The sequence below is a fragment of the Carassius gibelio genome, chromosome B1 (genome assembly GCF_023724105.1).
Source record: "Carassius gibelio isolate Cgi1373 ecotype wild population from Czech Republic chromosome B1, carGib1.2-hapl.c, whole genome shotgun sequence".
Taxonomy (NCBI): domain Eukaryota; kingdom Metazoa; phylum Chordata; class Actinopteri; order Cypriniformes; family Cyprinidae; genus Carassius; species Carassius gibelio.
The window spans coordinates 14,453,897-14,469,474 of record NC_068396.1 but is presented as its reverse complement, the minus strand read 5'-3'; the positions used below and the strand labels follow the sequence as shown (position 1 = coordinate 14,469,474).

General features: G+C 42.2%; 17 non-coding genes across 17 annotated transcripts; all 17 read left to right on the top strand.

The window, feature by feature from the left end:
* The first annotated feature begins 1,061 nt into the window (after positions 1 to 1,061).
* Positions 1,062 to 1,134, top strand: trnar-ucg (transfer RNA arginine (anticodon UCG)). Its single transcript has one exon. It is a non-coding gene; the product is annotated as a tRNA-Arg (tRNA).
* Positions 1,135 to 2,298: 1,164 nt separating this feature from the next.
* On the top strand, positions 2,299 to 2,371 carry trnar-ucg (transfer RNA arginine (anticodon UCG)). The gene has a single exon. It is a non-coding gene; the product is annotated as a tRNA-Arg (tRNA).
* Positions 2,372 to 3,319: 948 nt separating this feature from the next.
* Positions 3,320 to 3,392, top strand: trnar-ucg (transfer RNA arginine (anticodon UCG)). The gene has a single exon. It is a non-coding gene; the product is annotated as a tRNA-Arg (tRNA).
* A 161-nt stretch (positions 3,393 to 3,553) lies between these two features.
* On the top strand, positions 3,554 to 3,626 carry trnar-ucg (transfer RNA arginine (anticodon UCG)). Its single transcript has one exon. It is a non-coding gene; the product is annotated as a tRNA-Arg (tRNA).
* Positions 3,627 to 4,790: 1,164 nt separating this feature from the next.
* On the top strand, positions 4,791 to 4,863 carry trnar-ucg (transfer RNA arginine (anticodon UCG)). Its single transcript has one exon. It is a non-coding gene; the product is annotated as a tRNA-Arg (tRNA).
* A 948-nt stretch (positions 4,864 to 5,811) lies between these two features.
* On the top strand, positions 5,812 to 5,884 carry trnar-ucg (transfer RNA arginine (anticodon UCG)). Its single transcript has one exon. It is a non-coding gene; the product is annotated as a tRNA-Arg (tRNA).
* A 161-nt stretch (positions 5,885 to 6,045) lies between these two features.
* On the top strand, positions 6,046 to 6,118 carry trnar-ucg (transfer RNA arginine (anticodon UCG)). The gene has a single exon. It is a non-coding gene; the product is annotated as a tRNA-Arg (tRNA).
* Positions 6,119 to 7,515: 1,397 nt separating this feature from the next.
* trnar-ucg (transfer RNA arginine (anticodon UCG)) lies at positions 7,516 to 7,588 on the top strand. The gene has a single exon. It is a non-coding gene; the product is annotated as a tRNA-Arg (tRNA).
* A 948-nt stretch (positions 7,589 to 8,536) lies between these two features.
* Positions 8,537 to 8,609, top strand: trnar-ucg (transfer RNA arginine (anticodon UCG)). The gene has a single exon. It is a non-coding gene; the product is annotated as a tRNA-Arg (tRNA).
* Positions 8,610 to 8,770: 161 nt separating this feature from the next.
* On the top strand, positions 8,771 to 8,843 carry trnar-ucg (transfer RNA arginine (anticodon UCG)). Its single transcript has one exon. It is a non-coding gene; the product is annotated as a tRNA-Arg (tRNA).
* Positions 8,844 to 10,007: 1,164 nt separating this feature from the next.
* Positions 10,008 to 10,080, top strand: trnar-ucg (transfer RNA arginine (anticodon UCG)). Its single transcript has one exon. It is a non-coding gene; the product is annotated as a tRNA-Arg (tRNA).
* Positions 10,081 to 11,028: 948 nt separating this feature from the next.
* trnar-ucg (transfer RNA arginine (anticodon UCG)) lies at positions 11,029 to 11,101 on the top strand. Its single transcript has one exon. It is a non-coding gene; the product is annotated as a tRNA-Arg (tRNA).
* A 161-nt stretch (positions 11,102 to 11,262) lies between these two features.
* Positions 11,263 to 11,335, top strand: trnar-ucg (transfer RNA arginine (anticodon UCG)). The gene has a single exon. It is a non-coding gene; the product is annotated as a tRNA-Arg (tRNA).
* Positions 11,336 to 12,732: 1,397 nt separating this feature from the next.
* trnar-ucg (transfer RNA arginine (anticodon UCG)) lies at positions 12,733 to 12,805 on the top strand. Its single transcript has one exon. It is a non-coding gene; the product is annotated as a tRNA-Arg (tRNA).
* A 948-nt stretch (positions 12,806 to 13,753) lies between these two features.
* trnar-ucg (transfer RNA arginine (anticodon UCG)) lies at positions 13,754 to 13,826 on the top strand. The gene has a single exon. It is a non-coding gene; the product is annotated as a tRNA-Arg (tRNA).
* A 161-nt stretch (positions 13,827 to 13,987) lies between these two features.
* Positions 13,988 to 14,060, top strand: trnar-ucg (transfer RNA arginine (anticodon UCG)). The gene has a single exon. It is a non-coding gene; the product is annotated as a tRNA-Arg (tRNA).
* A 1,164-nt stretch (positions 14,061 to 15,224) lies between these two features.
* trnar-ucg (transfer RNA arginine (anticodon UCG)) lies at positions 15,225 to 15,297 on the top strand. Its single transcript has one exon. It is a non-coding gene; the product is annotated as a tRNA-Arg (tRNA).
* Positions 15,298 to 15,578: the final 281 nt, after the last annotated feature.

The window sequence follows — 15,578 nt, the reverse complement described above, 5'->3', positions numbered from 1 at the left end:
TCATTCAAGAGTTTCATTTCAGCTGGCATTGCAAAAAAGAAATTCAATGGTGAACTTTTACTATAGACACAAGAATTAGCACAGAACTGGCATTTTTGAAATAACTTTCAAATTAGCTTGCATCAGAATGTTAATGAATACCTCAGGCTTAATCAGAGAAAAGGTCCAGTTGTCTAATAAATAAGGCATCAACCTTCGGAGCTGGGGGTTGTGAATTAAATTACCACCTGAGTCGTCAATGAGAGGTTAGATTTAAGTTGGCTGCGCAACAGGTACCAGGATGATAAGTGCAAGGAGACACAATAGCTGTGACAAAGGAACATGAGAGTTAGCATAGAACTGCCAACGGAACATGAGAACTAGCAATTTCATGAAAACTCTTTCAGTTTAGTTTGTTTCTGACTGTCTGTCAATGCCTCTGGGTTCACCAGTGAACAAGGCCCAGTGGCCTAATGCATCGGTCTTCAGAGCTGAGGATTGTGGGTTCATCTTTCAAGGTTGGTGTTTATGTTGGCAGTGCAAGGAAGAAATTCTAGGACGATAACCAGCTTGGATAAGACGGTCTGTAAATGCCTCTGTATGGGCTTGTTGGAAAATACCCAGTGACCAAACGGATAAAGCATCAACCTTCAGAGCTGAAGATTGTGGGTTCAAGTCATGAGAATTATCATAGAACAGGCAATTTTCTGAAATCTCACTCAGATCAGCTTCGGATAAGACTTTCTGTAATGCCTCTGGGTTCACTAACAGATGTGGCCTGTTGGCCTAATGGATAAGGCATCAGCCTCAGGAGCTGGGAATTGTGGGTTCAAGTCCCACCTGGGTCGTCTTTCAGGGCTTTCATTTCAGTGGGCTATGCAAGAAATTTCAGGATGATAACTTCAATATGACACTATAGCCCCAAGAATTAGCATAGAACTGGCAATTTCATGATATTGCTTTCAGTTTAGTTTGTTTCTGACTGTCTGTCAATGACTCTGGGTTCGAATCCCAATGTCATGATATCGCTTTTAGTTTGTTTATGACTGTGTGTCACTGCCTCTGGGTTCACCAGTGAACAGGGCCCAGTGGCCTAATGGATAAGGCATCAGCCTTCGGAGCTGAGGATTGTGGGTTCGAGTCCCACTTGGGTCATCATTCAAGAGTTGCATTTCAGCTGGCATTGCAAGAAAATAATTCAATGGTGAACTTTTACTATAGACACAAGAATTAGCACAGAACAGGCATTTTTTGAAATAACTTTCAATTTAGCTTGCATCAGAATGTTAATGAATACCTCAGGCTTAATCAGAGAAAAGGTCCAGTTGTCTAATAAATAAGGCATCAACCTTCGGAGCTGGGGGTTGTGAATTAAATTACCACCTGAGTCGTCAATGAGAGGTTAGATTTAAGTTGGCTGCACAACAGGTACCAGGATGATAAGTGCAAGGAGACACAATAGCTGTGACAAAGGAACATGAGAGTTAGCATAGAACTGCCAACGGAACATGAGAACTAGCAATTTCATGAAAACTCTTTCAGTTTAGTTTGTTTCTGACTGTCTGTCAATGCCTCTGGGTTCACCAGTGAACAAGGCCCAGTGGCCTAATGCATCGGTCTTCAGAGCTGAGGATTGTGGGTTCATCTTTCAAGGTTGGTGTTTATGTTGGCAGTGCAAGGAAGAAATTCTAGGACGATAACCAGCTTGGATAAGACGGTCTGTAAATGCCTCTGTATGGGCTTGTTGGAAAATACCCAGTGACCAAACGGATAAAGCATCAACCTTCAGAGCTGAAGATTGTGGGTTCAAGTCATGAGAATTATCATAGAACAGGCAATTTTCTGAAATCTCACTCAGATCAGCTTCGGATAAGACTTTCTGTAATGCCTCTGGGTTCACTAACAGATGTGGCCTGTTGGCCTAATGGATAAGGCATCAGCCTCAGGAGCTGGGAATTGTGGGTTCAAGTCCCACCTGGGTCGTCTTTCAGGGCTTTCATTTCAGTGGGCTATGCAAGAAATTTCAGGATGATAACTTCAATATGACACTATAGCCCCAAGAATTAGCATAGAACTGGCAATTTCATGATATTGCTTTCAGTTTAGTTTGTTTCTGACTGTCTGTCAATGACTCTGGGTTCGAATCCCACCTGGGTCAACTTTCAAGAGTTGCATTTAAGCTGGCAGTGCAAGACAGAAATTCAAGGACGATATCTTCATTGTAGACATAAGAATTAGCATAGAACTGGCAATGTCATGATATCGCTTTTAGTTTGTTTATGACTGTGTGTCAATGCATCTGGGTTCACCAGTGAACGAGGCCCAGTGGCCTAATGGATAAGGCATCAGCCTTCGGAGCTGAGGATTGTGGGTTCGAGTCCCACCTGGGTCATCTTTCAAGCATTGCATTTAAGCTGGCAGTGCAAGAAAGAAATTCAAGGACGATAACTTCACTGTAGACACAAGATTTAGAATAGAACTGGCAATTTCATGATATTGCTTTTAGTTTGTTTATGACTGTCTGTCAATGCCTCTTGATTTACCAGTGAACCAGGCCCAGTGGACTAATGGAGAAGGCATCAGCCTTCGGAGCTGAGGATTGTGGGTTCGAGTCCCACTTGGGTCATCATTCAAGAGTTGCATTTCAGCTGGCATTGCAAGAAAGTAATTCAATGGTGAACTTTTACTATAGACACAAGAATTAGCACAGAACTGGCATTTTTTGAAATAACTTTCAATTTAGCTTAAATCAGAATGTTAATGAATACCTCAGGCTTAATCAGAGAAAAGGTCCAGTTGTCTAATAAATAAGGCATCAACCTTCGGCGCTGGGGGTTGTGAATTAAATTACCACCTGAGTCGTCAATGAGAGGTTAGATTTAAGTTGGCTGCGCAACAGGTACCAGGATGATAAGTGCAAGGAGACACAATAGCTGTGACAAAGGAACATGAGAGTTAGCATAGAACTGCCAACGGAACATGGGTTCAAGTCCCACCTGGGTCATCTTTGAGGGCTTTCATTTAAGTGGGCTATGCAAGAAATTTCAGGATGATAACTTCAATATGACACTATATCCCCAAGAATTAGCATAGAACGGGAAATTTTATGATATTGCTTTCAGTTTAGTTTGTTTCTGACAGTCTGTCAATGACTCTGGGTTCGAATCCCACCTGGGTCATCTTTCAAGAGTTGCATTTAAGCTGGCAGTGCAAGACATAAATTCAAGGACGATATCTTCATTGTAGACATAAGAATTAGCATAGAACTGGCAATGTCATGATATCGCTTTTAGTTTGTTTATGACTGTGTGTCAATGCATCTGGGTTCTCCAGTGAACGAGGCCCAGTGGCCTAATGGATAAGGCATCAGCCTTCGGAGCTGAGGATTGTGGGTTCGAGTCCCACCTGGGTCATCTTTCAAGCATTGCATTTAAGTTGGCAGTGCAAGAAAGAAATTCAAGGACGATAACTTCACTGTAGACACAAGAATTAGAATAGAACTGGCAATTTCATGATATTGCTTTTAGTTTGTTTATGACTGTCTGTCAATGCCTCTTGATTTACCAGTGAACCAGGCCCAGTGGCCTAATGGATAAGGCATCAGCCTTCGGAGCTGAGGATTGTGGGTTCGAGTCCCACTTGGGTCATCATTCAAGAGTTGCATTGCAGCTGGCATTGCAAGAAAATAATTCAATGGTGAACTTTTACTATAGACACAAGAATTAGCACAGAACAGGCATTTTTTGAAATAACTTTCAATTTAGCTTGCATCAGAATGTTAATGAATACCTCAGGCTTAATCAGAGAAAAGGTCCAGTTGTCTAATAAATAAGGCATCAACCTTCGGAGCTGGGGGTTGTGAATTAAATTACCACCTGAGTCGTCAATGAGAGGTTAGATTTAAGTTGGCTGCGCAACAGGTACCAGGATGATAAGTGCAAGGAGACACAATAGCTGTGACAAAGGAACATGAGAGTTAGCATAGAACTGCCAACGGAACATGAGAACTAGCAATTTCATGAAAACTCTTTCAGTTTAGTTTGTTTCTGACTGTCTGTCAATGCCTCTGGGTTCACCAGTGAACAAGGCCCAGTGGCCTAATGCATCGGTCTTCAGAGCTGAGGATTGTGGGTTCATCTTTCAAGGTTGGTGTTTATGTTGGCAGTGCAAGGAAGAAATTCTAGGACGATAACCAGCTTGGATAAGACGGTCTGTAAATGCCTCTGTATGGGCTTGTTGGAAAATACCCAGTGACCAAACGGATAAAGCATCAACCTTCAGAGCTGAAGATTGTGGGTTCAAGTCATGAGAATTATCATAGAACAGGCAATTTTCTGAAATCTCACTCAGATCAGCTTCGGATAAGACTTTCTGTAATGCCTCTGGGTTCACTAACAGATGTGGCCTGTTGGCCTAATGGATAAGGCATCAGCCTCAGGAGCTGGGAATTGTGGGTTCAAGTCCCACCTGGGTCGTCTTTCAGGGCTTTCATTTCAGTGGGCTATGCAAGAAATTTCAGGATGATAACTTCAATATGACACTATAGCCCCAAGAATTAGCATAGAACTGGCAATTTCATGATATTGCTTTCAGTTTAGTTTGTTTCTGACTGTCTGTCAATGACTCTGGGTTCGAATCCCACCTGGGTCAACTTTCAAGAGTTGCATTTAAGCTTGCAGTGCAAGACAGAAATTCAAGGACGATATCTTCATTGTAGACATAAGAATTAGCATAGAACTGGCAATGTCATGATATCGCTTTTAGTTTGTTTATGACTGTGTGTCAATGCATCTGGGTTCACCAGTGAAAGAGGCCCAGTGGCCTAATGGATAAGGCATCAGCCTTCGGAGCTGAGGATTGTGGGTTCGAGTCCCACCTGGGTCATCTTTCAAGCATTGCATTTAAGCTGGCAGTGCAAGAAAGAAATTCAAGGACGATAACTTCACTGTAGACACAAGTATTAGAATAGAACTGGCAATTTCATGATATTGCTTTTAGTTTGTTTATGACTGTCTGTCAATGCCTCTTGATTTACCAGTGAACCAGGCCCAGTGGACTAATGGAGAAGGCATCAGCCTTCGGAGCTGAGGATTGTGGGTTCGAGTCCCACTTGGGTCATCATTCAAGAGTTGCATTTCAGCTGGCATTGCAAGAAAGTAATTCAATGGTGAACTTTTACTATAGACACAAGAATTAGCACAGAACTGGCATTTTTTGAAATAACTTTCAATTTAGCTTGCATCAGAATGTTAATGAATACCTCAGGCTTAATCAGAGAAAAGGTCCAGTTGTCTAATAAATAAGGCATCAACCTTCGGCGCTGGGGGTTGTGAATTAAATTACCACCTGAGTCGTCAATGAGAGGTTAGATTTAAGTTGGCTGCGCAACAGGTACCAGGATGATAAGTGCAAGGAGACACAATAGCTGTGACAAAGGAACATGAGAGTTAGCATAGAACTGCCAACGGAACATGGGTTCAAGTCCCACCTGGGTCATCTTTGAGGGCTTTCATTTAAGTGGGCTATGCAAGAAATTTCAGGATGATAACTTCAATATGACTCTATATCCCCAAGAATTAGCATAGAACGGGAAATTTTATGATATTGCTTTCAGTTTAGTTTGTTTCTGACAGTCTGTCAATGACTCTGGGTTCGAATCCCACCTGGGTCATCTTTCAAGAGTTGCATATAAGCTGGCAGTGCAAGACATAAATTCAAGGACGATATCTTCATTGTAGACATAAGAATTAGCATAGAACTGGCAATGTCATGATATCGCTTTTAGTTTGTTTATGACTGTGTGTCAATGCATCTGGGTTCTCCAGTGAACGAGGCCCAGTGGCCTAATGGATAAGGCATCAGCCTTCGGAGCTGAGGATTGTGGGTTCGAGTCCCACCTGGGTCATCTTTCAAGCATTGCATTTAAGTTGGCAGTGCAAGAAAGAAATTCAAGGACGATAACTTCACTGTAGACACAAGAATTAGAATAGAACTGGCAATGTCATGATATCGCTTTTAGTTTGTTTGTGACTGTGTGTCAATGCATCTGGGTTCACCATTGAACAGGGCCCAGTGGCCTAATGGATAAGGCATCAGCCTTCGGAGCTGAGGATTGTGGGTTCGAGTCCCACCTGGGTCATCTTTCAAGCTTTGTATTTAAGCTGGCAGTGAAAGAAAGAAATTCAAGGACAATAACTTCACTGTAGACACAAGAATTAGAATAGAACTCGCAATTTCATGATATTGCTTTTAGTTTGTTTATGACTGTCTGTCAATGCCTCTTGATTTACCAGTGAACCAGGCCCAGTGACCTAATGGAGAAGGCAACAGCCTTCGGAGTTGAGGATTGTGGGTTCGAGTCCCACTTGGGTCATCATTCAAGAGTTTCATTTCAGCTGGCATTGCAAAAAAGAAATTCAATGGTGAACTTTTACTATAGACACAAGAATTAGCACAGAACTGGCATTTTTGAAATAACTTTCAATTTAGCTTGCATCAGAATGTTAATGAATACCTCAGGCTTAATCAGAGAAAAGGTCCAGTTGTCTAATAAATAAGGCATCAACCTTCGGAGCTGGGGGTTGTGAATTAAATTACCACCTGAGTCGTCAATGAGAGGTTAGATTTAAGTTGGCTGCGCAACAGGTACCAGGATGATAAGTGCAAGGAGACACAATAGCTGTGACAAAGGAACATGAGAGTTAGCATAGAACTGCCAACGGAACATGAGAACTAGCAATTTCATGAAAACTCTTTCAGTTTAGTTTGTTTCTGACTGTCTGTCAATGCCTCTGGGTTCACCAGTGAACAAGGCCCAGTGGCCTAATGCATCGGTCTTCAGAGCTGAGGATTGTGGGTTCATCTTTCAAGGTTGGTGTTTATGTTGGCAGTGCAAGGAAGAAATTCTAGGACGATAACCAGCTTGGATAAGACGGTCTGTAAATGCCTCTGTATGGGCTTGTTGGAAAATACCCAGTGACCAAACGGATAAAGCATCAACCTTCAGAGCTGAAGATTGTGGGTTCAAGTCATGAGAATTATCATAGAACAGGCAATTTTCTGAAATCTCACTCAGATCAGCTTCGGATAAGACTTTCTGTAATGCCTCTGGGTTCACTAACAGATGTGGCCTGTTGGCCTAATGGATAAGGCATCAGCCTCAGGAGCTGGGAATTGTGGGTTCAAGTCCCACCTGGGTCGTCTTTCAGGGCTTTCATTTCAGTGGGCTATGCAAGAAATTTCAGGATGATAACTTCAATATGACACTATAGCCCCAAGAATTAGCATAGAACTGGCAATTTCATGATATTGCTTTCAGTTTAGTTTGTTTCTGACTGTCTGTCAATGACTCTGGGTTCGAATCCCACCTGGGTCAACTTTCAAGAGTTGCATTTAAGCTGGCAGTGCAAGACAGAAATTCAAGGACGATATCTTCATTGTAGACATAAGAATTAGCATAGAACTGGCAATGTCATGATATCGCTTTTAGTTTGTTTATGACTGTGTGTCAATGCATCTGGGTTCACCAGTGAACGAGGCCCAGTGGCCTAATGGATAAGGCATCAGCCTTCGGAGCTGAGGATTGTGGGTTCGAGTCCCACCTGGGTCATCTTTCAAGCATTGCATTTAAGCTGGCAGTGCAAGAAAGAAATTCAAGGACGATAACTTCACTGTAGACACAAGATTTAGAATAGAACTGGCAATTTCATGATATTGCTTTTAGTTTGTTTATGACTGTCTGTCAATGCCTCTTGATTTACCAGTGAACCAGGCCCAGTGGACTAATGGAGAAGGCATCAGCCTTCGGAGCTGAGGATTGTGGGTTCGAGTCCCACTTGGGTCATCATTCAAGAGTTGCATTTCAGCTGGCATTGCAAGAAAGTAATTCAATGGTGAACTTTTACTATAGACACAAGAATTAGCACAGAACTGGCATTTTTTGAAATAACTTTCAATTTAGCTTAAATCAGAATGTTAATGAATACCTCAGGCTTAATCAGAGAAAAGGTCCAGTTGTCTAATAAATAAGGCATCAACCTTCGGCGCTGGGGGTTGTGAATTAAATTACCACCTGAGTCGTCAATGAGAGGTTAGATTTAAGTTGGCTGCGCAACAGGTACCAGGATGATAAGTGCAAGGAGACACAATAGCTGTGACAAAGGAACATGAGAGTTAGCATAGAACTGCCAACGGAACATGGGTTCAAGTCCCACCTGGGTCATCTTTGAGGGCTTTCATTTAAGTGGGCTATGCAAGAAATTTCAGGATGATAACTTCAATATGACACTATATCCCCAAGAATTAGCATAGAACGGGAAATTTTATGATATTGCTTTCAGTTTAGTTTGTTTCTGACAGTCTGTCAATGACTCTGGGTTCGAATCCCACCTGGGTCATCTTTCAAGAGTTGCATTTAAGCTGGCAGTGCAAGACATAAATTCAAGGACGATATCTTCATTGTAGACATAAGAATTAGCATAGAACTGGCAATGTCATGATATCGCTTTTAGTTTGTTTATGACTGTGTGTCAATGCATCTGGGTTCTCCAGTGAACGAGGCCCAGTGGCCTAATGGATAAGGCATCAGCCTTCGGAGCTGAGGATTGTGGGTTCGAGTCCCACCTGGGTCATCTTTCAAGCATTGCATTTAAGTTGGCAGTGCAAGAAAGAAATTCAAGGACGATAACTTCACTGTAGACACAAGAATTAGAATAGAACTGGCAATTTCATGATATTGCTTTTAGTTTGTTTATGACTGTCTGTCAATGCCTCTTGATTTACCAGTGAACCAGGCCCAGTGGCCTAATGGATAAGGCATCAGCCTTCGGAGCTGAGGATTGTGGGTTCGAGTCCCACTTGGGTCATCATTCAAGAGTTGCATTGCAGCTGGCATTGCAAGAAAATAATTCAATGGTGAACTTTTACTATAGACACAAGAATTAGCACAGAACAGGCATTTTTTGAAATAACTTTCAATTTAGCTTGCATCAGAATGTTAATGAATACCTCAGGCTTAATCAGAGAAAAGGTCCAGTTGTCTAATAAATAAGGCATCAACCTTCGGAGCTGGGGGTTGTGAATTAAATTACCACCTGAGTCGTCAATGAGAGGTTAGATTTAAGTTGGCTGCGCAACAGGTACCAGGATGATAAGTGCAAGGAGACACAATAGCTGTGACAAAGGAACATGAGAGTTAGCATAGAACTGCCAACGGAACATGAGAACTAGCAATTTCATGAAAACTCTTTCAGTTTAGTTTGTTTCTGACTGTCTGTCAATGCCTCTGGGTTCACCAGTGAACAAGGCCCAGTGGCCTAATGCATCGGTCTTCAGAGCTGAGGATTGTGGGTTCATCTTTCAAGGTTGGTGTTTATGTTGGCAGTGCAAGGAAGAAATTCTAGGACGATAACCAGCTTGGATAAGACGGTCTGTAAATGCCTCTGTATGGGCTTGTTGGAAAATACCCAGTGACCAAACGGATAAAGCATCAACCTTCAGAGCTGAAGATTGTGGGTTCAAGTCATGAGAATTATCATAGAACAGGCAATTTTCTGAAATCTCACTCAGATCAGCTTCGGATAAGACTTTCTGTAATGCCTCTGGGTTCACTAACAGATGTGGCCTGTTGGCCTAATGGATAAGGCATCAGCCTCAGGAGCTGGGAATTGTGGGTTCAAGTCCCACCTGGGTCGTCTTTCAGGGCTTTCATTTCAGTGGGCTATGCAAGAAATTTCAGGATGATAACTTCAATATGACACTATAGCCCCAAGAATTAGCATAGAACTGGCAATTTCATGATATTGCTTTCAGTTTAGTTTGTTTCTGACTGTCTGTCAATGACTCTGGGTTCGAATCCCACCTGGGTCAACTTTCAAGAGTTGCATTTAAGCTGGCAGTGCAAGACAGAAATTCAAGGACGATATCTTCATTGTAGACATAAGAATTAGCATAGAACTGGCAATGTCATGATATCGCTTTTAGTTTGTTTATGACTGTGTGTCAATGCATCTGGGTTCACCAGTGAAAGAGGCCCAGTGGCCTAATGGATAAGGCATCAGCCTTCGGAGCTGAGGATTGTGGGTTCGAGTCCCACCTGGGTCATCTTTCAAGCATTGCATTTAAGCTGGCAGTGCAAGAAAGAAATTCAAGGACGATAACTTCACTGTAGACACAAGTATTAGAATAGAACTGGCAATTTCATGATATTGCTTTTAGTTTGTTTATGACTGTCTGTCAATGCCTCTTGATTTACCAGTGAACCAGGCCCAGTGGACTAATGGAGAAGGCATCAGCCTTCGGAGCTGAGGATTGTGGGTTCGAGTCCCACTTGGGTCATCATTCAAGAGTTGCATTTCAGCTGGCATTGCAAGAAAGTAATTCAATGGTGAACTTTTACTATAGACACAAGAATTAGCACAGAACTGGCATTTTTTGAAATAACTTTCAATTTAGCTTGCATCAGAATGTTAATGAATACCTCAGGCTTAATCAGAGAAAAGGTCCAGTTGTCTAATAAATAAGGCATCAACCTTCGGCGCTGGGGGTTGTGAATTAAATTACCACCTGAGTCGTCAATGAGAGGTTAGATTTAAGTTGGCTGCGCAACAGGTACCAGGATGATAAGTGCAAGGAGACACAATAGCTGTGACAAAGGAACATGAGAGTTAGCATAGAACTGCCAACGGAACATGGGTTCAAGTCCCACCTGGGTCATCTTTGAGGGCTTTCATTTAAGTGGGCTATGCAAGAAATTTCAGGATGATAACTTCAATATGACTCTATATCCCCAAGAATTAGCATAGAACGGGAAATTTTATGATATTGCTTTCAGTTTAGTTTGTTTCTGACAGTCTGTCAATGACTCTGGGTTCGAATCCCACCTGGGTCATCTTTCAAGAGTTGCATATAAGCTGGCAGTGCAAGACATAAATTCAAGGACGATATCTTCATTGTAGACATAAGAATTAGCATAGAACTGGCAATGTCATGATATCGCTTTTAGTTTGTTTATGACTGTGTGTCAATGCATCTGGGTTCTCCAGTGAACGAGGCCCAGTGGCCTAATGGATAAGGCATCAGCCTTCGGAGCTGAGGATTGTGGGTTCGAGTCCCACCTGGGTCATCTTTCAAGCATTGCATTTAAGTTGGCAGTGCAAGAAAGAAATTCAAGGACGATAACTTCACTGTAGACACAAGAATTAGAATAGAACTGGCAATGTCATGATATCGCTTTTAGTTTGTTTGTGACTGTGTGTCAATGCATCTGGGTTCACCATTGAACAGGGCCCAGTGGCCTAATGGATAAGGCATCAGCCTTCGGAGCTGAGGATTGTGGGTTCGAGTCCCACCTGGGTCATCTTTCAAGCTTTGTATTTAAGCTGGCAGTGAAAGAAAGAAATTCAAGGACAATAACTTCACTGTAGACACAAGAATTAGAATAGAACTCGCAATTTCATGATATTGCTTTTAGTTTGTTTATGACTGTCTGTCAATGCCTCTTGATTTACCAGTGAACCAGGCCCAGTGACCTAATGGAGAAGGCAACAGCCTTCGGAGTTGAGGATTGTGGGTTCGAGTCCCACTTGGGTCATCATTCAAGAGTTTCATTTCAGCTGGCATTGCAAAAAAGAAATTCAATGGTGAACTTTTACTATAGACACAAGAATTAGCACAGAACTGGCATTTTTGAAATAACTTTCAATTTAGCTTGCATCAGAATGTTAATGAATACCTCAGGCTTAATCAGAGAAAAGGTCCAGTTGTCTAATAAATAAGGCATCAACCTTCGGAGCTGGGGGTTGTGAATTAAATTACCACCTGAGTCGTCAATGAGAGGTTAGATTTAAGTTGGCTGCGCAACAGGTACCAGGATGATAAGTGCAAGGAGACACAATAGCTGTGACAAAGGAACATGAGAGTTAGCATAGAACTGCCAACGGAACATGAGAACTAGCAATTTCATGAAAACTCTTTCAGTTTAGTTTGTTTCTGACTGTCTGTCAATGCCTCTGGGTTCACCAGTGAACAAGGCCCAGTGGCCTAATGCATCGGTCTTCAGAGCTGAGGATTGTGGGTTCATCTTTCAAGGTTGGTGTTTATGTTGGCAGTGCAAGGAAGAAATTCTAGGACGATAACCAGCTTGGATAAGACGGTCTGTAAATGCCTCTGTATGGGCTTGTTGGAAAATACCCAGTGACCAAACGGATAAAGCATCAACCTTCAGAGCTGAAGATTGTGGGTTCAAGTCATGAGAATTATCATAGAACAGGCAATTTTCTGAAATCTCACTCAGATCAGCTTCGGATAAGACTTTCTGTAATGCCTCTGGGTTCACTAACAGATGTGGCCTGTTGGCCTAATGGATAAGGCATCAGCCTCAGGAGCTGGGAATTGTGGGTTCAAGTCCCACCTGGGTCGTCTTTCAGGGCTTTCATTTCAGTGGGCTATGCAAGAAATTTCAGGATGATAACTTCAATATGACACTATAGCCCCAAGAATTAGCATAGAACTGGCAATTTCATGATATTGCTTTCAGTTTAGTTTGTTTCTGACTGTCTGTCAATGACTCTGGGTTCGAATCCCACCTGGGTCAACTTTCAAGAGTTGCATTTAAGCTGGCAGTGCAAGACAGAAATTCAAGGACGATGTCTTCATTGTAGACATAAGAATTAGCATAGAACTGGCAATGTCATGATATCGCTTTTAGTTTGTTTATGACTGTGTGTCAATGCATCTGGGTTCACCAGTGAACGAGGCCCAGTGGCCTAATGGATAAGGCATCAGCCTTCGGAGCTGAGGATTGTGGGTTCGAGTCCCACCTGGGTCATCTTTCAAGCATTGCATTTAAGCTGGCAGTGCAAGAAAGAAATTCAAGGACGATAACTTCACTGTAGACACAAGATTTAGAATAGAACTGGCAATTTCATGATATTGCTTTTAGTTTGTTTATGACTGTCTGTCAATGCCTCTTGATTTACCAGTGAACCAGGCCCAGTGGACTAATGGAGAAGGCATCAGCCTTCGGAGCTGAGGATTGTGGGTTCGAGTCCCACTTGGGTCATCATTCAAGAGTTGCATTTCAGCTGGCATTGCAAGAAAGTAATTCAATGGTGAACTTTTACTATAGACACAAGAATTAGCACAGAACTGGCATTTTTTGAAATAACTTTCAATTTAGCTTAAATCAGAATGTTAATGAATACCTCAGGCTTAATCAGAGAAAAGGTCCAGTTGTCTAATAAATAAGGCATCAACCTTCGGCGCTGGGGGTTGTGAATTAAATTACCACCTGAGTCGTCAATGAGAGGTTAGATTTAAGTTGGCTGCGCAACAGGTACCAGGATGATAAGTGCAAGGAGACACAATAGCTGTGACAAAGGAACATGAGAGTTAGCATAGAACTGCCAACGGAACATGGGTTCAAGTCCCACCTGGGTCATCTTTGAGGGCTTTCATTTAAGTGGGCTATGCAAGAAATTTCAGGATGATAACTTCAATATGACACTATATCCCCAAGAATTAGCATAGAACGGGAAATTTTATGATATTGCTTTCAGTTTAGTTTGTTTCTGACAGTCTGTCAATGACTCTGGGTTCGAATCCCACCTGGGTCATCTTTCAAGAGTTGCATTTAAGCTGGCAGTGCAAGACATAAATTCAAGGACGATATCTTCATTGTAGACATAAGAATTAGCATAGAACTGGCAATGTCATGATATCGCTTTTAGTTTGTTTATGACTGTGTGTCAATGCATCTGGGTTCTCCAGTGAACGAGGCCCAGTGGCCTAATGGATAAGGCATCAGCCTTCGGAGCTGAGGATTGTGGGTTCGAGTCCCACCTGGGTCATCTTTCAAGCATTGCATTTAAGTTGGCAGTGCAAGAAAGAAATTCAAGGACGATAACTTCACTGTAGACACAAGAATTAGAATAGAACTGGCAATTTCATGATATTGCTTTTAGTTTGTTTATGACTGTCTGTCAATGCCTCTTGATTTACCAGTGAACCAGGCCCAGTGGCCTAATGGATAAGGCATCAGCCTTCGGAGCTGAGGATTGTGGGTTCGAGTCCCACTTGGGTCATCATTCAAGAGTTGCATTGCAGCTGGCATTGCAAGAAAATAATTCAATGGTGAACTTTTACTATAGACACAAGAATTAGCACAGAACAGGCATTTTTTGAAATAACTTTCAATTTAGCTTGCATCAGAATGTTAATGAATACCTCAGGCTTAATCAGAGAAAAGGTCCAGTTGTCTAATAAATAAGGCATCAACCTTCGGAGCTGGGGGTTGTGAATTAAATTACCACCTGAGTCGTCAATGAGAGGTTAGATTTAAGTTGGCTGCGCAACAGGTACCAGGATGATAAGTGCAAGGAGACACAATAGCTGTGACAAAGGAACATGAGAGTTAGCATAGAACTGCCAACGGAACATGAGAACTAGCAATTTCATGAAAACTCTTTCAGTTTAGTTTGTTTCTGACTGTCTGTCAATGCCTCTGGGTTCACCAGTGAACAAGGCCCAGTGGCCTAATGCATCGGTCTTCAGAGCTGAGGATTGTGGGTTCATCTTTCAAGGTTGGTGTTTATGTTGGCAGTGCAAGGAAGAAATTCTAGGACGATAACCAGCTTGGATAAGACGGTCTGTAAATGCCTCTGTATGGGCTTGTTGGAAAATACCCAGTGACCAAACGGATAAAGCATCAACCTTCAGAGCTGAAGATTGTGGGTTCAAGTCATGAGAATTATCATAGAACAGGCAATTTTCTGAAATCTCACTCAGATCAGCTTCGGATAAGACTTTCTGTAATGCCTCTGGGTTCACTAACAGATGTGGCCTGTTGGCCTAATGGATAAGGCATCAGCCTCAGGAGCTGGGAATTGTGGGTTCAAGTCCCACCTGGGTCGTCTTTCAGGGCTTTCATTTCAGTGGGCTATGCAAGAAATTTCAGGATGATAACTTCAATATGACACTATAGCCCCAAGAATTAGCATAGAACTGGCAATTTCATGATATTGCTTTCAGTTTAGTTTGTTTCTGACTGTCTGTCAATGACTCTGGGTTCGACTCCCACCTGGGTCAACTTTCAAGAGTTGCATTTAAGCTGGCAGTGCAAGACAGAAATTCAAGGACGATATCTTCATTGTAGACATAAGAATTAGCATAGAACTGGCAATGTCATGATATCGCTTTTAGTTTGTTTATGACTGTGTGTCAATGCATCTGGGTTCACCAGTGAACGAGGCCCAGTGGCCTAATGGATAAGGCATCAGCCTTCGGAGCTGAGGATTGTGGGTTCGAGTCCCACCTGGGTCATCTTTCAAGCATTGCATTTAAGCTGGCAGTGCAAGAAAGAAATTCAAGGACGATAACTTCACTGTAGACACAAGATTTAGAATAGAACTGGCAATTTCATGATATTGCTTTTAGTTTGTTTATGACTGTCTGTCAATGCCTCTTGATTTACCAGTGAACCAGGCCCAGTGGACTAATGGAGAAGGCATCAGCCTTCGGAGCTGAGGATTGTGGGTTCGAGTCCCACTTGGGTCATCATTCAAGAGTTGCATTTCAGCTGGCATTGCAAGAAAGTAATTCAA